Genomic DNA, 24269 nt, shown 5'->3' on the forward strand with positions numbered 1-24269 from the left:
ACAAGTCGTATTGAGGAAGTCTCATTAGAAACTTTTTCATAAAGGTTTGGTATAACTTTTATATAATACAGTAGCATGGAGAACTAATAATATAAGGTACTTGCCAGTATAATGGGCTGTTTGACAATATACTTATGGCTTATAAGCCCGTAACAGCTTATCGACGAGTGTTTGTCGACCCAATTTATAAGCTGAATTTACAACTTATAAGCTGATAAGTTGAAAGTTGGCAGTGACGTACTTTTTTCCAACTTATTTTCATTTTTTCACTTTTTTCTAAAGTTTTGGTTTTAAAATATAAATTTTAAAATATTTTCTAATTTAAAATTCATGAACTAAGATAATTGTATTTAATAATTATTTGTTTTAATTCATTTAAGTAATAAAAGTTCTGACTTATAAGTAAATTTATCCAAACACTTGTAGAACTTATAAGTATCTATCAACTTATCACTTATTTCGCACTTAATCATTTTAAGTTATAACTTACTTATTTTAAGATTTCCCAAACGGACATAATATTTACAATTAATGAACATATTAAGAGAAGAATTCACCGAAATGTAGAGGCCGGGATTCCCCCACCATATCCGTCATCAACGATATTCATAGAAGAATTTGAATATTGTAAAATTGAGCTATTATCGACTGCTTTAAGGAAACATTTCATTGAAGCACCAGTAGGCACCATTTGATTTACTATAGATACATGTAAATATTTACAAAAATGAATTAACATGTATATACTACTTCTAATCTGGTTAAAACAATAAAAATAAAAAGGATACGACACAAAGCAAAAACGGTACCGTGTGATGCAAGCAGCGTCCCATATATATATCAAGAATGTAAAACCCAAATATGATATCTAGCCTATGTAAGCAACAGTAAAAAGTTGTAACCATACAATTTGCATATGCATTAGTTATTGCATAATATATGCATCGGTTTATAGCTGATGTTAAAAAAAATTAAATATTGCATTAGACATCGGTTTATAGCCGATGTTAAAAAAAATTGAAGTGATGTCATCGTGTGTGGTATTAAATATCATTAGCATTTAATATCGGTTATTAGCATATGTCTATTACACTCCTACACAATGTTTTACAATGTTTTACAGATTATATCAGATGTCTTTTGCACAAATTTCAACTAAAATTGCAGTATTTTTAACTGAATTTGAGTAAATTATGAGCTATATATTCATTAAAATATGTAACCTACAAGTTATAAAGAGCCATTTATATAAATTAATCCGACAAAACCAATGTCTAAAGTTAGTATCAACATCGAAGTTTTTTATGAACTAATGTGAAAAGATGGTTAAGACATTATAACAGTAACTGATGTGAAATAGTAGTAAATAACATCATATCATTTTAGAAACCGATGTCTAATATGACACATTCAAAATTTAACATCGATACTTATACAAATGTCTTTGTTTCATTTAGGTATTGTAAAATATGTTTTTAGACATCGATTTAATGATAATAGTACTTTTTACATCATTTCCAGTAACTTTTCATATGCTTTATTATATTTATAATTATTTTACAGACATTTAATACCAAAGAATCAAACTAACCAAACTTTAATTTTCAAAACAAAACTAACCAAATTTAAGATCAAACTACAACAGAGCATAATCCAACATTCCATAACAAAAGCATCCAATATTCCAACCCATTTACATCCAATTTTCCAACTCAAAATCAAACATTTCAACCCATTTACATCCACCATCCTAAACAAAGTATTTAACTAATTAATAAGTACCTAACTGAAAGATTGTGATGAATCCAGAAATAGCCCACATTGGCCACACATGTGTTATCAACCAGTAAAATAAATACCACGAAGATACCTCAGTCATTTAAAGATTCTAAACCGAGCTTTCCGCATTCTTGTTGTCTTGAGCTCCCTAAAAATCAAATTTGTGTAGCTGATTAGTTAATCCTATATTCTACATAATAATTTGGAAATAGATCATCAACATGATATCTTTAAAAAATATATTAAAGGTTTTCTCCAAATTCAGAAATACCTCAATATTAATAACATGGTAAACAATGAAAGTTATACCTTGTAAACAGAGCATGTATGCTTCCGCCTTGCTAGCCCATACACTTTATTAAAAGTGTTAAAACCCGGTACCAAAGGCATCAGAGCAAGTGAACAAAATAAATAACTAAAACTAAATGAAGAATTAGATACAAGCATTAGGTGACCTTTTTATTGTTGGTCAGTGAATTATATATTTTAAGAATAGAATCATTTGTGAGACTAGCATGTGTTCTTTCAAAACGTCAATTTTTTATACTTCACAGATAAGTCTCAACAAAATATTACCAATACAAAGATACAAGACCCTGCAAAACCAAATGCAACTTACGATCTGCAGTCTCAACACGTATTGTAGGTGTTGCCGACATCAACTATTTAAAATACTTTGTCTAGTGACGGAAATTACAAATTATAATTGAATTGCACCAACATGAGGGTTTCAGTCATTTCAACTAATTAAAAATTAATCCCACAACACTCTCAAAAGATGATAAATTAGAAATAAGTTTTGAGATGCCTTTACATACCAAGGACTAATGACGCGTTTATATTGGACAGGAAACTTATTCATTTTGGGCAGTGGAATAAAAAATGGATCCTTCACGATCCAGCTGAAGAACCCACCTGCATAAATAGCAAAAATATACATAACCATCCCAGAAGGAATTTATGACCATAGAATACTTTGATAAACATTCTTGTCAAGATATAGATACCATGAGAAATTAAACAATATCAATTGTGCCTTCCTTAGTTGTCTTTATGTATAGCTCAACCTCCTCATGACTATCTGACCTATTGATTATTCTTTATATGCAAACTTATAAGCATTTTGTGCAGTTTTCTTAAATACCGACTGGTCATATTCTACTATTGACTATACAGAGATATATTTGGTAAATTAAAGGATACATTTAGTTAATCCAAACACACCTTAATAGCTACTCTTTACTTGAATTTATTGGTCACTTACATTCAGTAAAAACTATATTTAATTAGCTTAGAAACCTGACAATTGATCAATCATATAGTGAATGGTGCTGATAAGTAGGAGAAAGGCTAAGAGCTGAGTAAAAATTACATAGTAGAATTATAGACCTAATCTTCCAGAAGAATCAAGCCCTCGTTTTTGCAAAACTCCACTATATCCCGCTGGTTGTCCTCAGAAAGAACATAAACAAGAGAGCACAAAAAAGCATTAATTATACATTACTTTAAGAATATATCATTTGGGTTGGCAGGATATTGTCACGACCTTCAATGCAAGCACTAGCAGCAATTATTTCACCCAATCCCTTGATATCTTGTTGTAAGTCTTGTAAATCTTCAATAAGAAAGGCAAGTTATTGATAAGTTAGATCTATAAAAGCTTACAAAATTAAAGGTTTTAGTCAATCCTTCATAACAAAAACAAACAACTCGTAGTACAATAAATTACAGCTACAATAAATAAACAAAGAGGAGCATACATCTATCATAAACAAACATGCATAATGATAGGCTAAATAAACATACATAATGATAGGCTATATCGTATTACTCGCATTCTCAATATACACCTGAAGTCACTGAATAATAAAAACTCCTTCCCTTTCATCAAACAATCCTTGGTTGCTTTCATTAAAGCCAGAATCCAATCTTTCACCAATCGATTTCAAACATATCGAACCAAAGAAGTTATTTGTAAGATTATTTAGCATAAATTGAACCAATTTCGAGTTGGGTTTGTACTAGTCGCACTTAATTTGGTTATGTGGTTTGAATTTGTGAAACAGTGAATACTAATGTGTGAGGATGTGGTAAATTAGGGTTTAAGATAGGTTGGTAGAGAGATGGGAGAGTGAGAGTGAAACGGTGGGAGAGAGACGAAAGAGAGAGGAGAAAGAGATGGTTAGAGAGAATACAGAGATAAAGTGGAGAGAGAGCGCGATTTGAAGTTTAATTAGGCCCAGGTATAAATTAGGGTTTATGAGAGGGAATGGTGAGAAAGGAGAGACAGAGAGGAGAGACGAGGGAGATGGAGTTGAGGCTTGAGAGTGAGATGGTTAAAGTGTTTGAGATGTATGTTTAGGTTTGAGAGATAGTTGCAGCGGTGAGTTGAGAGAGAGAAAGAGATAGAGACGGGCGTGAGTAAAGGGGCTGAGGAGAAAAAAAGTCGGAAATAAAAATTGAGTTAAGGAGGGGGAGATTTTTATGAACAGGGGAAATTTTCGTACTGAACGAGGGAAATGACAAGTCAATCTTTAAAAAAAAATTGATCAGAGACAACGGCTCCTAAAAACAACTGATGTCAAAGTTAAATATGTTTATTTGACAGTTTTTAAAATAAAACATGGGCAACAATTGGTATACAAAATCGATTTTAATATTCTTTTTCAACATCGCTTTAAGAGAAACTGATGTTAAAAATTCTTTTAACATCGGGTGCATTACGTGCCGATATTTAAGCACCAATATCGTACGCCCTATTTCTATAGTAATGAAAAGACAGAACTTCACCTTCAAAATAATTTGAAGATCCATCTTTTACATGTAGTGCCCTTAGAAGTTCATTAAAATTGATATGTAAGTGCTAGACCTTTAGTGCAGTCTTACGAGATAACAAGTAGATGATATTATTAGAAAATAAAGAAATGAAAGATTGAAATTAGAAGAATCAGAGTATTATAACACTAATATTTAGTTAGCCAAGGTAGAATAATACTCGGCGCATGCAGCATATAAATACTATTTTCTACTAGTGTCAGTATGTGGCATAACTATAAATTTCACACCTTTGGATATTAACTTGCTATAAATGAGACGCAAACAAGTCTTATTGAGTAAGTCTCATTGGAAACCTTTTCATAAAGGTTTGGTATAACTTTTATGTAATACAGTAGCATGGAGAACTAATAATATAAAATATTTGCCAGTATAATATTTACAATTAATGAACATATTAAGAGAAGAATTCACCAGAATGTAATGGTCGGGATTCCCCCACCATCTCCGCCATCAACGGTATTCATAGAAGAATTTGAATATTGTAAAATTGAGCTATTATCGACCGCTTTAAGGAAACATTTCACTGAAGCACCAGTAGGAACCATTTGATTTACTATAGATACCTGTAAATATTTATAAAAATGAATGAACATGTATATACTACTACTAATCTAGTTAGTAATAATAAAAATAAAAAGGATAAGACACAAAGCAAAAACGGTACCATGTGATACAAGCAGCGTTCCATATATATCAAGAATGTAAAACCCAAATATGATATCTAGCCTATGTAAGCAACAGTAAAAAGTTTGTTAGGAATGTATGTGCATTAGTTTGATGATATGTTTAACAAAATACTTAAGTAGAAATTTAGTGTCTGTAGCCTCAACGGATAAGACCACTTTGGCTATCCGTTGATGGTGTAGCTTTACTTAGAAATAAGTCTAGTGTTGTAGCATATTTCAGTCTCTGTATTTAAAATGTAATTCTTGGAAGTTGAGAGAAACTATGAGTCATGTTGACTACTAGATGATATGCAGATAGGAAGGCCAATTGTAAATACTTCATGCCTTGTAATTTTGTATAAGTGAAGTGGTATCAACGGATGACTTAAAGACCTTCAACGGATGAGAAGCTAAGCTTCAACGGATGTCTCTAAAGCTTCAACGGATAAAGTCATCAACGGATAACATCCTTCAACGGATGAGTGCATCAACGGATGAAAGCTTCAACGGATAACATCCTTCAACGGATGAGTGCATCAACGGATGAAAGCTTCAACGGATGTTCTGATGATTAGCCGTTGATAAGGGGTAGTTGTACCTACAAACAGAGGCACATGGGTTGATAGAGACAACTGAGATGTGGTAGCCGAATTTCAGGAACAACAGAAAAAGCAGCCGTTCTTCTTTAGTACAAAGATGCAATAGTCAACAAAGTACTGGAGTGAACAGGAAAAGAAGCAAGTGAAGATCTTATTTTATTACTGTATTTTATATTGTTCTTCACTTGTACACTTGGTAATATATAAACCAAGGAGAAGCTAGTAATTAGGTGTGAGATTTTCCAGAGCTGTTTAGAAAAATATTGAGAGAAAATTCATCTAGTTTGTACTAGGATGCAGCTGTGATCAACATTGTTTAATCACAGATTTTCTAAAATACCATCTCTGGTGGAACAACAAATCCACCAGAAAAGTTTTTAAGGTCTGTTGTGTTCTTTACATTTGTGCTTGAATATATATCTGTCTGTATTAGCTTAAAGCAATTCACACACTTGTTCTTCTTGAACACACAACTTTCATAAACTGCTCAAAACTTGAAAAAGTTTTGAGATTTACATTCAACCCCCCCTTCTGTAAATCTCATTGTTAGTCCACTAGGAATAACAATTGGTATCAGAGCAGGCTCTTGACATACAAAGAGTTTAAAGATCTTGGAATCTAACAAAGATGAGTAAGAAGGATATTGGAGTAAAGATCCCAGTTCTTGACAAAGACAGTTATCACCATTGGAAGGTGAAAATGCACCTTCATCTACTATCCCAAGATGAAGGTTATGTAAACTGCATTGAGAATGGTCCTCACATTCCCCACAAAGTAGCAACAGTTGCTACAGCCACAGTTGCTGTTGGTCAATCCATTCCAAAACCTAGAGCAGAATGGACAATGGAAGACACAGAAGAAGTACACAAGGATAAGAAGGCTATGAACATTTTGTTTAATGGTCTTAACATGGATATGTTTGATAATGTGATAAATTGCACAACTGCCAAAGAGGTTTGGGACACAGTTCAACTACTGTGTGAAGGTACAGAACAAGTGAAAGAAAACACAAAATGCAGCTTCTCATTCAACAGTATGAATACTTTCATTTTGAAGAAAATGAATCTTTAAATGAAACATTCAATAGGTTCCAAAAGCTGTTGAATGGACTGAAGCTGTATGGAAGAGTGTACCAGGTGAAGGATTCAAATCTTAAATTTTTAAGATCCTTGCCAAAGGAATGGAAACCCATGACTGTCTCCTTAAGAAACTCTCAAGATTATAAGGACTTCACTCTTGAAAGATTGTATGGAATCTTGAAGACTTATGAACTAGAGCTGGAACAGGATGAGGTATTGGAGAAGGGGAGAAAGAAAGGAAGTTCAGTTGCATTGGTAGCTGAAGATGAGAGGAAATGCAGACAAGAAACTGCGAGATCTACATCAAACTCCAAAGATGGTATAAGAAATCAGGAATCAAGCAAAGGGAAAGAGCAAGTTGCTGAAAATGAAGACAACTCCAGCCAAGATGACTCAGATGGTATTGATGAGCATCTTGCATTTCTGTCCAGAAGATTTGCAAAGATGGAATTCAAGAAAAACACTAGAGCCACTAAACCTCACAAAAACACTGTGGACAAATCCAAGTTCAAGTGTTTCAATTGTGGTATAAGTGGACACTTTGCAGGTGAGTGCAGAAAGCCAACTTCTGAAAAGAAGAAATTTGAACAAGTAGATTACAAAAAGAAATATTTTGATCTACTCAAGTAAAAGGAGAGGGCTTTCATTACTCAAGAAAGGGACTGGGCAGCTAATGGAGATGAAGAGGATGAAGATGTGGAGTATGTCAACCTTGCTCTCATGGCTGATTCTGAAGAAAATGAAGTTAGTTCATCAAGCAATCAGGTAATCACTACTGACTTAACACAGCTTACTAAAGAAGAGTGCAATGATGCTTTTAATGACATGTCTACTGAATTGTATCATTTGCGTGTGTCTCTTAAATCTCTTGCTAAAGAAAATAGTAGGATTAGAGAGAACAATCTGTTTTTAAGTAATAGAAATACTTTGTTAGAAGATAAGATGATTGACCTAGAGAAAACAAAGTTGCATTGTATATCTGTTGAAAATGGACTAGCTGAATCTGTTAAGAAAGTAGAAATACTTTCCAATCAATTAGAGAAAGAGCAAGAGGTGATTAAAGCCTGGAAGACATCTAGGGATGTAAGTGCTCAAATTGCTAAGGTCCAAGGAATTGAATCATTCTGTGAAACTGCCTGGGATAAAAATAAAAAGAAACTGGAATTAATTGATGGGCTGTCAACGGATGTGGAATCAACGGATGATGAAAGTTATCCGTTGAAGGAAGAAAAGGAGCATCCGTTGAAGGTTCCTCAATCAAAACAGGCAGATGTTTCTAAAAGAGAGAATCTAAAGAAACTCAACAAAAAGTTTGGTTCAACTTCAAAGAACTTTGTCAAAGAAGAAGCAAGCACATCCAAAGATGTCAGTAAGGTGAATGTAGGGCACATGACCTTAGAACAGTTAAATAATAGGCTCAAGATGGTTGAGGATAAAAAGGAATCTAAAAGAAAATCCAACAGAAATGGGAAGGTAGGAGTTAATAAACACAACAATTACACACCTGATAGGTATGCTCCTAGAAAAAGCTGTGTGCATTGTAGTAGTGTTAATCATCTATCTGCTAATTGTAAATCCATTAAGAAGACTCCCATAACTGTACCCTCTTCTATGCCTAATATGTCTGCATCACCTCTGCATGCTATGCCTGTTATGTCTCAACAAAATCCTTATGCACATTTTGTAAACATGCCATATTTTAACAATCCTTATCTTGCTGCATTTAGTATGCCTCAAATGCCATACAATATGCCCATGTGGAATAACATGTTTGCACAATCAATGCCTAATAATTTTACAAATGTGCTAAATGATTCTGTGACTAACCCTACACCTCAACCAACTACATCTAAGACCAAGGTTGACTCAAACTTACCTAAGTCTAAAGATGCAGGAGGAATGAAGTCTAGGAGAAAGGCTAACAAGAATGGACCCAAGGAAACTTGGGTACCAAAATCAAATTGATTGATTTTATGGTGTGCAGGGAAATGGAAGAAATCTATGGTACTTGGACAGTGGTTGTTCAAGACACATGACAGGAGATTTCTCCCTGCTCACAGAGTTCAAGGAGAGAGCTGGCCCTAGCATAACCTTTGGAGATGACAGCAAAGGGTTTACTATGGGATATGGCTTGATTTCAACAAGGAATGTCATCATTAATGAAGTTGCATTAGTTGATGGTCTCAAGCACAATTTACTGAGCATCAGTCAACTATGTGATAGAGGGAATACAGTTTCCTTCAATTCTGAAGCCTGTGTTGTCACTAGTAAGAAAGACAACAAAGTGGTTCTAACTGGAGTTAGAAAAGGAAATGTGTACATAGCTGACTTCAACTCTACAGATGCAGAATCCATTACTTGTCTCTTCAGCAAAGCAAGCACAGTTGAAAGTTGGCTATGGAACAAGAAGCTATCTCACTTGAATTTCAAGACAATGAATGATCTAGTCAAAAAGGACTTAGTTAGAGGAATCCCTCTAGTTGAATTCTCAAGGGATGGTTTGTGTGATGCTTGTCAGAAAGGCAAACAAAGGAAAGCATCATTCAAAAAGAAGCTTGAAACAACAATTGATGAACCATTACAGCTGCTACATATGGATTTGTTTGGACCAGTCAATGTATTGTCTATTGCAAGAAAAAGATATTGCTTAGTGATTGTAGATGATTTCTCAAAGTTCTCATGGGTCTATTTTCTTGGATCAAAGGATGAAGCAAGTGAAATCATTATCAATCACATCAGGCAAGTCAACAATCATCCTGACTTGAAGGTTAGAAATATCAGGAGTGACAATGGAACTGAGTTCAAGAATTTGACATTAAGGCTGTTCTGTGAAGAAAATGGAATCATGCATGAGTTCTCAGCTCCAAGAACACCTCAGCAAAATGGGGTTGTTGAAAGAAAGAACAGATCTTTAATTGAAGCTGCCAGAACAATGCTTGAAGAATCAAAGTTACCAACATATTTCTGGGCTGAAGCTGTTAATTGTGCCTGCTTCACTCAGAATATTTCTTTGATCAATCAAGCTAAAGGCATGACTCCTTATCAGTTGTTCAAGAGAAGAAAACCAACTCTAAACTTTCTTCATGTCTTTGGATGTAAATGCTTTATACTGAGGAATCAATCTGACCATAAAGGGAAGTTTGATGCAAAGGCTGATGAAGGGATATTTGTTGGTTACTCAGCTGGAAAATCTTATAGGGTCTACAATCTAAGAACCAACATTGTTATGGAATCTGTGCATGTTGTGTTTGATGATAAAAAGATTGATGGACTAACAGATGAGGGACATAATGAGAGACTCAAATTTGACAACATTGAGATATATTGTGATGATAGTGAAGAGGAGACTGATGGAGATGACACTTCAAAAGGGATTCAAAACATGCCCTTGGATAATGCACAAAATACTGCATCCGTTGATAGAGGCAATGCAGTATCCGTTGAAAGACATAGTGCATCATCCGTTGAAGTACAAAATGAAGCATCCGTTGATCATAGTTCATCAACGGATAATCGATTTACATCATCAGTTGATAGAACTCCAAGTTCCCTGCAAAGGACCAACAACTCAGGGGGAGTTTCAACTAGTCAACACTCTGTCTCACATCATGACAATACTGAGGCCACCTCATCTAGAGCACATCTTCCACCACAAAGGAAATGGACCAAGAATCATCCCTTTGAACTGATCATTGGTGATGCATCATCTAAAGTGCAAACAAGAAAAGCCACTCAAGATGAATGTCTGTATAGTAGTTTTCTGTCTCAGGAGGAACCTAAGAAAGTGGAAGAAGCTCTATTGGATCCAGATTGGATATTAGCTATGCAGGAAGAGCTGAACCAATTTGAGAGAAACCAAGTATGGAAGCTGGTACCCAAACCAAAGAACAAGAGTCCTATTGACACAAAGTGGGTATTCAGAAACAAGATGGATGAAAATGGCATTATCATAAGGAATAAAGCCAGACTGGTTGCTAAAGGCTATTCTCAGCAAGAGGGAATAGATTTTGATGAAACATATGCTCCTGTTGCAAGACTTGAAGCCATCAGAATATTTCTAGCCCATGCAGCCCATGCCAATTTCAAAGTCTATCAAATGGATGTCAAGAGTGCATTTCTAAATGGGAAATTAGAGGAAGAAGTCTATGTAAGTCAACCTCCAGGATTTGAAGATCCAAATTTTCCAGACTATGTGTATTATCTGTTGAAAGCACTCTATGGACTGAAGCAAGCACCTAGAGCCTGGTATGAAACCTTATCAAAATTTATTTTGGAGAATCACTTCACTAGAGGTACTGTTGATAAAACTCTCTTCTTTAGGGATGTTAATGGCTCTAGTATACTTGTTCAAATTTATGTAGATGACATAATATTTGGCTCTATAGATGATAAACTTTGCAAAAAGTTTGCTAAGCTAATGCAAAGTAATTATGAAATGAGCCTAATGGGAGAACTAACCTATTTTCTTGGTTTACAAGTTAAACAAGTTAGTGATGGAATTTTCATTAGTCAGACTAAATATATTTATGATCTTTTAAAGAAGTTTGACTTAATGGAATGTTCATCTGCAAAAACTCCCATGGCCACTGCCACCAAACTTGAATTAAATAAGACTGAAAGGTCTGTGGATATTACAAGTTATAGAGGCATGGTTGGTTCACTTTTATATTTAACTGCTAGCAGACCAGATATAATGTTTGCTACATGTCTATGTGCTAGATTCCAAGCTGATCCTAGGGAGTCTCACTTAATTGCTATCAAAAGGATTTTCAGATATCTCAAGGGTACACCAAATTTAGGTATTTGGTATCCTAGAGAACCTGGCTTTGATCTAATTGGTTATTCAGATGCAGACTATGCAGGTTGCAAAATAGATAGGAAAAGTACAACAGGCTCCTGCCAATTCCTGGGAAACAAGCTTGTATCATGGTTTAGCAAAAAGCAAAATTCAGTCTCTACTTCTACAGCTGAGGCTGAATACATTGCTGCTGGAAGTTGCTGTTCTCAAGTGTTATGGATGAGGAACCAACTCCTTGACTATGGACTTCATGTTGATAGAATTCCTATCTTTTGTGACAACACAAGTGCCATAGCCATAACAGAGAATCCTGTGCAGCACTCAAGGACCAAGCACATTGATATCAAGTACCACTTCATTAGGGAGCATGTCATGAATGGTACAGTGGAACTACATTTTGTTCCAAGTGAACAACAAATTGCTGACATATTTACCAAGCCACTTGATGAATCAACATTCACAAGATTGGTAAGTGAGCTAGGTATGCTTAATTACTCTTAAAATTCATGTCTTTATTGCAATTTGAATTGAAGCCTGAAATATATTAGTTGCTAAGAACAAATTTGACTTTTAACATAGTTTATTCCATCAACGGATGTTCCCTATCCGTTGAAAGTCAAAATTGCTCTATCAACGGATAGTCATTATCCGTTGAAAGACAAATACATTTCTGGAATTTTTATCCGTCAACGGATAAAACTGAAGTACCTTTCAACGGATGACAATTTGCCTTATCCGTTGAAATGTCACATCAATCGATTCAGGTGTTTAACAGCCGTTGATTCTATTCTCTTAACCGTTGATACTCATACATACATCTGTATGTATTGGTTTTAAAGGTAGTTTTTAGAATACTTACAGTTTATTCTTAAACGGCTGAAATTCACTAACGCATATTTATTGATAAATCTTTCTTTTATATTTTTGTTTATTAATTTGAGAAAGCATATAAGTCCTTCTGATTGTTCATTTTTACTTTACGCTTTCTTGAAATTTCAAGCATTTACCATTTTCTCTCTGCAAAAACTTCAAGTTATTCTCTGCAATTTCTACTCACAACAATGGCACCAGTCGTGAAGATTATGTCTCAATCTGGGTTCATCTATGAAAAGAACAATTTCATAGCTTTGGTAGAAAAGAATGAAGCCCACTCAGACTATCACAAAATGATGGACTTCATCAAAAACTGTAAACTTAGCTATGCAATGCTGGAAGCCCCAACAATTTTCTGTGAAGTAGTTGAGGAGATTTGGACAACTGCTGAGTTCAACTCCATGGATATGACTATCTCCTTCACTCTCAAAGGTAAAACTCACTGTATTAACTGTGATGATTTACAAGCATGTTTTAAATTGCCTGAGAACAATGCCATGACACCACACACTGACAGTGATGTATCCAGCATGTTAGATTCCATAGGTTATTCTCTTAACTCTGCTAATTTAGGGAGTATTAGAAGAAAAGGCCTTAGGAAAGAATGGAGTTTCCTTGGGGATGCCTTTATAAAGGTTTTCTCTGGGAAAATTAGTAATTTTGATGCCATAACTTCATCTCTGGTTAATATGCTCTACATGCTTGTTTCTGATAGGTATTTTAACTTTAGCAACTATGTGATGCTAGAATTAGGTACTAGATTAGGTAACAAAGCTAATAGACCTAATAACATCTATTATGCTAGATTCTTTATGTTATTGGCTAACCATGTTGCTGAAGGTTTAGTCATAATCAATGAGAATAATAAACTCAAGTGCTGGGCACAAGAGAAAAGAGTTCTTGCAGACTTGATGAGAATGGATCTTAACAGCAGTGTGCCATTGGTATATTTACCAATCATGAATGCACCTCAGGTAGGTGAGGTAATTGCTTCTACAACTCCTACTTCTTCCAACCCCTCTATTTCTTTATCTTCTAGTGTGGCCATGAAATTTGTGATGCCCCAACAGATTTCTACCAAGGTCACCAAAACTAAACTTTCAAAATCAAAGACAAAGAAATCCACCTCTGTTGTTTCTCAAAAGACAACAGTTGTAACACCAACTATTAACCCTGAGGTGAGTGAACAGGGTGTGAGTGGTGAGGGGAGGGGTGAACATCAAAGAAACCCCCAGGATAAGGAAGGAAAGTTGAGTGCTTCCCAAGCTAGCCAAGCCACAGTTTCTCAAAAAGCTGTGGTGGTTGAAAAGGTATCTAGCACATCCCTAGTAGCATCCTCCCAAAAGGATGTTACTATTGAAAATAGTTCCAAACCAGGAACACAGAACAAACGAGGGAGGGACACTAAAGCCAAACACTCACCAACAAAAGCCTTTATTAGAAGAAAGAAGGCTAGAACCCAATCTTCTACACAGGGTGCACACACTGCACAGATACATCCATCTGTATCTATGCCTTCTCAAACTCAGTTTGATGTGACTCCAATAAATGTGGAGTCACAGCCCCATTCTCTCACAATAATCACACATCAATCACCAAACACTTCATCACCATCTCTGGATGTGGATATGTTATTCCCATCAATTCCTGATTCTCCCTCTTTACAACTCAGGGAGAAGCCCCACTCAAATACAGGTGATCATCATCTCTTAGATGATTTGTTGGATCACCCGCAAATTCTTTCAGATATAATTGAGGGATCTGTGTCACCACATCTCAAATCAATCTACACAGATTCAACAGTTATATCACTTTCAATTTCAACTTCTTTTCCTTCTTCAACGGATATCACTCATCCGTTGACAAGTGGTTGTTCTTCAACGGATAAGCTTAACAGCAGTTATCCGTTGATAACATCAGTTTCACCTTCAACGGATATTCCACATCCGTTGACAGTCTCTACACAAATAACTGAATTAATCCCAAGTGTAGAAGACATGAATACTGTGCAATCACTCTTAGGATTGAGGGAAGGGAGTGACAATTTGAGTGAGAGGCTGGGTTGCTCCCAGGCAAAAGGAGAGATTGAGAGCTCAAAAATGCATGCTATTTCTTCCAACATGGCAAAAGTAAGTGAGTGGAGTACCACCTTAGTAGGTGAAGGTGAGGGAGTGAGTTGTGTGAGCCAGGGGGAGCCCCTGATGCAAGAACATAGAGAAAAAGAGAGAAAAGCAGGTACAGTAGATACAAGGGTGGAACCAGCCATTGCTAATGAGTCAATGATTGTGGATGATGCTGAAAAGGAAAGACAATTTCAGCAACATTACAAAGCTGTAATTGATAACATTTCCTTGGATGCTGACACTTTTACTCATCCTGTGACAGCCTATCAACTGTTGGCTGCTCAGGGCAATGAGAAGGCAGAAAGGTCACTACATCTAGTGCACACAACAGAATCTCTTCAAAGGGATAAAGCTGCCATTAACAAAATGCCTTCTACAGCTGGTGAGCCATCTGAGGAATTTGGAGCAAATTCTGATGATGATGACTCTATTTCTTTTGATGGAAGCATGAACTTAGGGGGAGATGAAGGCCCTAGTTCAATTCCAAATCTACCTGAATGGGCCTTGACTAAGGAGTATAGATCAGGGGAATTCAATGTCTCTTTAGTCAAACAAATCAACACTATTCAACAGGCCATTCAGAATACTTCACATGCAAGTATCAAGGCTATCCTTCAAGCTCACCTGGACTCACTGCATCTCATGAAGCTGCAGCAAGTGAAGCAGAATCTGAGTATGGATGATCTCAGGAAGGATATTGCTGACTTGAAAACCTATACTTCAGAAAAATTGGATTCAGTCATGCCCTATGGTACATTGCAGGACTTGGTTTTGAGATTGAAGAAAGAATCTGTTACTGAAAAACGGTTGGCCAAGTTAGAAGACAGAGTTCAAGTTATTGAAGATTCTGTGGCCACCATTCTTCACAATCAACAATCTCAAACCAGTCTCCTAATGCAGCTGGCAAAAGCACAAGGCTTGACCCCTCTCCTTGATGATAACAAAAAGGGGGAGAGTAAAAGGGAAGGGGAAGGAGAGCCATCTACAAAAGTCAACATATCTAAAGTGCTAGTTCCTGCCATCACTACTTCTCCAATCATTCAAATCAAGGGCAAGCCTGATGGAATTGATTTGATTCAGCTAGCAGCAGCTGAAATTCAAGTGAAAGAGCAAAGGAGGAGAATTGATGAAAGGTTGCAACTGTTGTTTGGTTCTACACAAGACAAATCAACATTTGTGAAATACAGCACAAAAATTGAACCAATCAACATGGAGCTCATGCCAGTAGGGAGTCATAAGGATGGAGAAGCTTCTTCCAAAGAACTACAAGCTATAATTCTCAAGCCCAATGAAAGATCCAATAAGGACTCAACAAAGAATCCTTTAAAAGAAGTGGACTTTCCTCCTCCAAAAGCTGATGAGAACAAGATTTTAGGCAGGAGTATTGCTTATCTCAAAAAGACCATGGATGAGGCTGTAAGGAGAAATAGAGCTATTATCATTAGAGAGGGAAAGAGCATATGTGTGATGCAAGGACATCCCAAATTCTCAATAGCCAAGAAGGAAGAAGCCAAGCAATTAAAGGCTGACAAAAGAGCACAAGCAAAGCTTGAACAACAGCTAAAGTCAAGTCTAGTTGAAAAAGAAAAAGGGATTGAAGTCAGGGGTGAAGACAAGACTACAAACCTAGATGAGGTTTTAGGGAGTATATTTGGTGAGAGTGTGGAAGAAAGAGAGGAATGGCAGAAGGGAAACAGAAGAAAGGCCAAGGCACATAGAAGGAGTGGAGATAACACTGAAGTAACCAAATCTATATCTAAACCACTACTTTCCATACCTGAACCCCTTGTTGCTGATCCCACAATAAACATCCATGGTGAACCAATCATTCCAAAAGAGGAACCTATTGATTGGGACACTATCAAATTGCCTACCTTTCTAACCACTCTTCCACTACCAAAGAAACAGAAAAGAAAACCAAAATCTACACCTCCCATAACCTCTAAGAAATTCACTCAAAAACAAAAACCTAAGCCTAAGTCACCCATTTCTAAAGATGATTATGTTCACATCTGTGACATAAAAGAAATTTCAGACATTGAACTCTATCTGGATGAGCTGGAGGATGTAAGGGGAATAGCTGCCTACAGACAGCTACCAGAGAGATTAGTGTTCAGATATAAAGGAGCTGGGGAAAGAACATGGCCTCTCCACAGGATTCTGGATGAAGGCTACTCTACCTTGATTAGAGTCTTTTCAGCTATACAAAAGGATTCTAGCTTTACCAGAACTGCCAAGACTGAAATTCTCAACAAGATAGCCAATATAAGGAAAACTTGGAGGGAGCCCAATGCTTTACCCAGGACTTTACTCATTCAAGAAAGGGAAATGAAAATTCACAAATCACCTCATTGGTTGATGGAATTTAGAGATGATAAAGGAGTCAGAAGATTTTTCAGACTTGAAGACCAACTCAAGATTGCCAGCAATGAAACTCTCAAAGAAATGCAATCTAAGTTGGATGTCAGTGTTGAAGATGAAGCTGAATTCTTCAGACAACTCCAACTCCAAATTGAGGAAAATGACAAAAGGCTAGGAAAGAAAACCAGGGAACAAAGAAGAAAAAGATGATTTGCTCAGACTAAAGGAGTGTCCTTGGAAACACTGTAAATCTTCAATTACCTCCTAGTACATACACTTTTGCAGCATTTTTAAATTTCTACTTAGTTTCAATTCATATATCTGTTAAGTGTTTTGTTATCATCAAGTTAACCCTGAATTTATGCCTACAATTCTTATAGACATAAATAGGGGGAGATTGTTAGGAATGTATGTGCATTAGTTTGATGATATGTTTAACAAAATACTTAAGTAGAAATTTAGTGTCTGTAGCCTCAACGGATAAGACCACTTTGGCTATCCGTTGATGGTGTAGCTTTACTTAGAAATAAGTCTAGTGTTGTAGCATATTTCAGTCTCTGTATTTAAAATGTAATTCTTGGAAGTTGAGAGAAACTATGAGTCATGTTGACTACTAGATGATATGCAGATAGGAAGGCCAATTGTAAATACTTCATGCCTTGTAATTTTGTATAAGTGAAGTGGTATCAACGGATGACTTAAAGACCTTCAACGGATGAGAAGCTAAGCTTCAACGGATGTCTCTAAAGCTTCAACGGATAAAGTCATCAACGGATAACATCCTTCAACGGATGAGTGCATCAACGGATGAAAGTTTCAACGGATAACATCCTTCAACGGATGAGTGCATCAACGGATGAAAGCTTCAACGGATGTTCTGATGATTAGCCGTTGATAAGGGGTAGTTGTACCTACAAACAGAGGCACATGGGTTGATAGAGACAACTGAGATGTGGTAGCCGAATTTCAGGAACAACAGAAAAAGCAGCCGTTCTTCTTTAGTACAAAGATGCAATAGTCAACAAAGTACTGGAGTGAACAGGAAAAGAAGCAAGTGAAGATCTTATTTTATTACTGTATTTTATATTGTTCTTCACTTGTACACTTGGTAATATATAAACCAAGGAGAAGCTAGTAATTAGGTGTGAGATTTTCCAGAGCTGTTTAGAAAAATATTGAGAGAAAATTCATCTAGTTTGTACTAGGATGCAGCTGTGATCAACATTGTTTAATCACAGATTTTCTAAAATACCATCTCTGGTGGAACAACAAATCCACCAGAAAAGTTTTTAAGGTCTGTTGTGTTCTTTACATTTGTGCTTGAATATATATCTGTCTGTATTAGCTTAAAGCAATTCACACACTTGTTCTTCTTGAACACACAACTTTCATAAACTGCTCAAAACTTGAAAAAGTTTTGAGATTTACATTCAACCCCCCCTTCTGTAAATCTCATTGTTAGTCCACTAGGAATAACAAAGTTGTTATCATATAATTTGCATATGCATTAGTTATTGCATAATATATGCATACAATGCAAGGATAATCTTTCCACAATCACGGGAGCGAAAAAAATAAAATTTCCCACTTATGCAAAAGAATTCCAAGGTAAAGAATGAATATCATATTCTTGTAGGAAGCTAAAAATTTATTCCTATGAAATTCCTACATAAGAAGAATCAATAAACATAAACATATAATAAAGTTGAAACCTTTATTTAAAAAAAAAAACAAAAAATAGTAAAATTTTAACTATAACAAATTACCTGCTACTTTAACAATTTTAAGAAAGTTTTGTTTTGAACCCCAGGCAAATCAGTTAAGTCACAGAAATCATAACAACAGTACCCCCTTTACGTACACACTAGATATAAATAAGATACATATGAATTACGGGTTTAATTAAATATGAGTGGATGTAAACATAAAAACTTTAAGGAAAGGGAAGAATTAATGAGTAAGAAACAGAGGCCCATTTGTGTCTAAAAGAAGATAAATTAGCCTTGAAATTGATGAACTACTAGTGCTTTTTCTATTTTGCTTCAATAAAAGAACCCTGCAGCTTTTGTGAGCTTATGTTATATATGCATGCGAGTATCTAGATATCAACTCCATAAACATGAAAAGATTCCTAACATTAATCCAGATGCAAATAAAAATGTATAAGGTCTAAGAACAAATTAGCAAGCAACACTTACAAACTTACAGCATATCGATTTTTTAAAATCTTTACTATCTACAAGAAGGGTTCAAAAACCCTTACCGTCTTATGAGCGTTTTTAATAAACTCCCCATTCATAAACCCTAATTCAATACTCAATTCGATTGCAATGCATAAAGCCAATGAAAGACCCGACTGAGGGTTAAAGACCCGACCGAGAGTAGAAAACCTAATAAGAGTGAAGACCTCGTTATGAAAAAAGAGATCAATTAATTAATTGTCATCATTGGGTAAAGAAGAGAGTGAAGAGAGTGAGAGAGGGTTGCTGTGTTCCAAAAACTTTTTTTGGAGAGAAAAGAAAAGAAATGTAAAAAATATATTTCTTCAGCTTGTTCCCGAACAACTTTTATGAAAGAAAGGAAAAGAAAGTTACAGATTTGGAAAGAAGTTTTCTTTATTTTTGTCTCCAAAATCTTCTTCCCACTTTTGGAAAGATTAGGAAAGAAAAGAAAATCGGTTATTTTCTATTTTTTTCTTTTCTAATTGTAGCTCTACAATTATATTATATGGCCATCGGGTAAATGATCATTTGGTTTTGATCAATATTTGATCGGATCAACTTTTAGTTAGTTATAAGTATACTAGTTTACTAAACCGCGCTTCGTAACGGCCTTTTGAAATACTGTTACGATTTTTTCTTTCTTGTATTTCTTATCCGATCGTTGTTATTATGAAATTATGAATAATAAATAAATATAATAAATTGAAAATTTGAAAAAGTCGTTCTCTCGTTAAACATGTTTATTTCAATGAGTCGCTCTCTCGGTACTCATAAATATAATATCATAAAAATTATATTATTTATTAGTCAATAATTAATTTAATATTTTTTATATTTAATAATATTAAATTTGAGAAAATTACAAAAATATACATGAGAGGCGACACATCACTGTCATCGTCTTCTCCTTTACTATAACATATATAATATGTAATATAATTATATAACGATTTTAAAAAAAATATTGAGAAAAAATATTTATAGATACTTGTCTTTGTAATATTTCATAGGCTAAAAATTAAAAGAAAAATTTCTGGAAAATATAATCTAGGAAGGTGATTTTAAGGAAAAGGGGAGAAATGATATTAAAATGAAATTTTGAAAAATTATGAAATTGGTAAGTTGATTTAAATAGAAAGCAGAAGTTTTAGGAGAATATTATGATGACAAAGTTAATTTTTAAAAATCTTAATGGAAGATGTTGTATAAAATTTAGGAGAATATTATGAATGATGATAAATTTTTATAGATATTCGTCTTTGTAATATTTCATTGGCTAAAAAAAATATAGTAAGTTGATGTTAGGAGAAAGAGGAGAAATTGTAATAAAAATGAAATTTATGAGAATATCAAGATGTTAAGTTGATTTAAATAAAAAGTAGAAGTTTTAGAAGAATATAATTGTAAGTTGATTTTAAAAATATTAAATGGAAGATTTTATAGAAATTTTAGGAAAATTTTACGAACGATTGTAATATATTTAGGAGAATATATGGTAATTGTAGTTTTTGATATTTATTAACTCAAAACATTGAGAAAATAAGAAAAGTAGAATGAGTCGATTTGAAGTGTGACACCTAAACGCATTTGTCTTCTACTTTATATAATTATATTGATTGGATGTAGTTAAACTGGATTCGGTTTGGGTTTTATTTAAAAATAAAATTGGATAAATTTCAAATAAATGTTGGATTGAATTTAACTCAGAACTTTTCAATTCATTACTCGTTCATTTTTTTTAATCATTAAACTTTTCCCACTATTCAAGATGAGTCTCATTTGAGTATACGGTTTTAAATTTAATAAAAATGTGTTTAAAGCAAAAACAAATGTTAAAAACAAAAAAAAATATTATTTCAACAATTAAAGCAAAGTATTACAACCATTAAAATGAACATTACAATAAAAGAAAATAGTACTTCAACAATTAAACTAAGGTATTACAGCTCTTTATCAATATCTCATTATGAAAAAATAGCAAAAATATTTGTTGCATCACACTAAGAGTAGCACTTAGGGCTCGTTTGATAACAGCTGAATGAGAATTTTTATGGGCCTCGTCCAGAATGGGCCTCATTCAGAATGTTTGTTTACTTTTTATTTAGGTTACTCACTCTGGACGAAACACAAAATACAGTTGGACGACAGATCTTTATCTTTCTCGCTCAATCGTCCAGAAATCACTCCAATTCACGTAACTGCTACTATCGCATACACAATTTTCGCGGGATTTTTAGGGTTATTTGGTGCCTGTTCTTATCGCTTATCTTATTTATCTATTTAAGGGGCTATCTACTCTCTTCTTTTCATATTCTCTACTTTCATCAGGTAGGCTTCTCCTCCTATAAAGTTAATGTTAATTGATTATACTCGTATTGCTTTCTACTTGTGTATGTGTGTGTCTTTGTATATCTGTTGTTTTTTATTTTAATTGGTTATGTGTTGTGCTTTATCTTGCTAGTAATTGTTTATGCACTGTGTTTGTTCTGTCGGTCTTCTACAACACAGACATATGAATTATGTGCCCTCGAGCAAAATTTGTGCTCGATTTTGGAATTTCTGTACCCAATTCATCACTCTTGTTTAAACACACCCTAGTGAGTTTTCCTCGGATCAGTTTCAACCTGAAAGTATGAATAGAGATTTATTATGCTTTCAATTGATTTGTTAACTTTTGGTGGTGATGAAAACAACTTGCTCATGGTTGCAGCACTTCTTTAGCTCCCAATTTGGCATTTATCTATTTATGTCCACACTTGTTCTATATGATTGCAAGAAATTTAGTGAATATGTTAAAGTTGAAAACGGCTAAACTGATGCAGGAACAATTGCTCAGAAAATAAGAAATAATTAATTTTTGGTAGCTGAGATATAGATAGAGAAAGTAAATGTCATCTAAGTATGGAGATATAAATACTTCCTGATACTGAGTATGAAGTGGAAGAGAGGAGATTCTTTTGTAACAAAAGAAAATGTTCATCAAAGGTTAGGCCCTCAAACTTGGCTAACTTGAGTTAGGTTAACCACGAGAATTAATTTGTTCAATGTAAATACTGAATTTGGAAAAATAACTAATCTATATTTTTACAGATATATTGTACATTCACTCGTCTCTCTGGATTATTTAAGCATAGTCTTTAATTGTTTATAAGACATTTTGGTACTGTAGTTCACTGTCACTGGTATTGTATCTGAAAAAGTGGCCGACTCCAGTGATTTTAACCCCCAAGAAAAGTAAAGTAAAACAAGTAGAAGAAATTGTAAAAGCAACTGAAATTGTGAATGATACATGTTCCTGGTCAGACTTGTAAGATCATCAAAATTAATCTATAAGTATGACACATTGACACCCCTCACATGGTCCAGGCAGTAAAGAAATTGATAGACAAATTTTAATGCAAAACATTCGGTGTCAAGTGTTTATAAATAGATTATATGGAAACTCACATGATAATAGTTTAGTAGTTTAATCACCTATAGTCATTTACCCCTGCAAAGAGAAACTTATAACTTTATGAATCATATATTATTATATTATTTAATTTTTAACTCAATCTGGTTTGTAGGTATGGACAAAGCTAGTGAAACCCAAACTCAAGTTAGTGAGAGTCAAAGTCAAGGTAGCGAAACTCAAAAAAAGAAAAAAGTATTGTGGAGGTGTGAACTTATAACTAAAACATTTCTGGAAGCATGCATTGAGGAAGTTATAGCTAGTGGCAGGCTAGGTAGTAACCTTAAGCCGCATTCATGGATAAAAGTGGGAGAAATTCTTAAGAAAACTCACAACTTTGAGGTTGACGCTAGACAGATGAGAAACCGATATGATTACCTAAGATCCCGATATGTTGCTTGGTGTCGACTCAAATCCAAAACTGGGAATCATTATGATCCGACAACTAATACATTCAACTTCTCAGAAGAAGAATGTGATCAACTTAAAAAGGTGACTTTTTAATTCATATTCGATCAAATTAAAAACCACATCATAAATGAAATTTACTTTATTTTGTTGTCCACAGGGAAATAAGATCGTGGACACATTAAAAACCACACCTTTGAGCTATCCTGAACTTTGCTCAACTTTATGATGGAACTGCTGCCACAAGAGTTAGTGGATGGGGGCCTAGCTCTAAGAAGAACAGGACTATTGATCTAAATGATGATATAGAGATTCCAATAATCGAAGAAAGTCAGTCAAATACTCCGAATCCAATTGTCCACGAAAATCCAAAGAAAAAAGCTAAAATATCACCAAAACTTGCAAAAACTACAAAGTTTGAAGATGAGATGACCAATGCACTAAAATTGATGGTTCAGACCAATAGTGGACCATCACTTAAAGAATGTAAAGAGAAATTGAATAGTCTTGGCTGGGGAGCAACAAATCCCTTGCATCGAAAGGCTCTTGGGATTTTTTGTGAGAGTGCAAAGATAGAGAACAATGGATGCTTCTTGATGCAGAGGAGAATGAGCATTGGGTTAAAATGGTTTCAACTAAATTAGGATTTGATATTTAGTTTTTCATCTAGTTCTATTCATTTCCTACTTTTTTAAAGTTTCGTATTTGATTTGGCTTAGGACTTGATCTTTCTTCAGCTTTGTTGAACTTAGAAATAGGTTTGGTTTCAAATTTTGTCCTTTTCAATTATAATGCATATTTAATGGTTTTACTAACGCTTTTTTAGTTGTTATGATTTTTTATTAGTTTCTTTCTATCTGTTTATAATGTGAAAGTACTTTACAGGGTGATAATGGAAATTCAGGATCAGTTACTATGCTTGATGATTATGTATTGTTATCTGAGAAAACTTTGTCCAAAAAATGTGCCAAGAATAAGAGATAATAATTCAGCATTGCCCGGATTTGCTTATACATTAGAGTTGTTGGAAGGTTCCAACACTCAATGTCAAGAAATGATGCGTCTTTCTCGTG

The 24269-nt window shown here is 34.6% G+C and overlaps 1 long non-coding RNA gene across 3 annotated transcripts; it reads right to left on the reverse strand.

Moving 5' to 3' along the window:
- Positions 1–1660: 1660 nt before the first annotated feature.
- Positions 1661–4285, reverse strand: LOC141700571 (uncharacterized). Of its 3 annotated transcripts, XR_012566427.1 has the most exons (4): positions 3586–4285; positions 3152–3394; positions 2089–2694; positions 1661–1927 (listed from the first exon to the last, which is right to left on the reverse strand). It is a non-coding gene; the product is annotated as an uncharacterized LOC141700571 (long non-coding RNA). The 3 variants fall into 3 exon arrangements; XR_012566428.1 differs by having other exon boundaries at positions 1661–2694; positions 3630–4285; XR_012566426.1 differs by having other exon boundaries at positions 1661–2694.
- Between the last annotated feature and the right edge of the window lie 19984 nt (positions 4286–24269).

This window comes from Apium graveolens, unplaced genomic scaffold, assembly GCF_009905375.1.
Source record: "Apium graveolens cultivar Ventura unplaced genomic scaffold, ASM990537v1 ctg2518, whole genome shotgun sequence".
NCBI lineage: Eukaryota > Viridiplantae > Streptophyta > Magnoliopsida > Apiales > Apiaceae > Apium > Apium graveolens.